This window comes from Anopheles moucheti (genome assembly GCF_943734755.1).
Source record: "Anopheles moucheti chromosome X unlocalized genomic scaffold, idAnoMoucSN_F20_07 X_unloc_2, whole genome shotgun sequence".
NCBI lineage: Eukaryota > Metazoa > Arthropoda > Insecta > Diptera > Culicidae > Anopheles > Anopheles moucheti.
Window position 1 is genome coordinate 430,001 of NW_026453526.1, and position 624 is coordinate 430,624.

The following is a 624-nucleotide window of genomic DNA, read 5'->3' on the forward strand; positions in this document are numbered from 1 at the left end:
GATCCTTCCGCAGGTTCACCTACGGAAACCTTGTTACGACTTTTACTTCCTCTAAATCATCAAGTTCGGTCAACTTCGGCCATGCCAGCTGCAGCTCACGAAGGAACCGCGGAAGGTGTGCCTCCAGAGACCTCACTAAATAATCCATCGGTAGTAGCGACGGGCGGTGTGTACAAAGGGCAGGGACGTAATCAGCGCTAGCTAATGACTAGCACTTACTAGAAATTCCAGGTTCATGGGGACCGTTGCAGTCCCCAATCCCAACTAAATGAGCATTTGGGTGATTTCCCGTTCCTCTCGGAATGGGGGCGCCAATTGGCGAGAACACGCTGCTGCTCACATTGTAGCACGCGTGCAGCCCAGAACATCTAAGGGCATCACGGACCTGTTATCGCTCATTCTCACCTTGCTAAACACAAGTTGTCCCGCTAAGCAGGGCAAACGTGGCCGACGACCGCCCGTGAAGGGGCCGCCGGCCTTGACGTCAGGTGCGCCCGGAGGTGCACTGCTGACAGCGTTCTAGTTAGCTTGTTTGAGTCGCGTTCGTTATCGGAATTAACCAGACAAATCATTCCACGAACTAAGAACGGCCATGCACCACTACCCTTAAATTTGAGAAAGAGC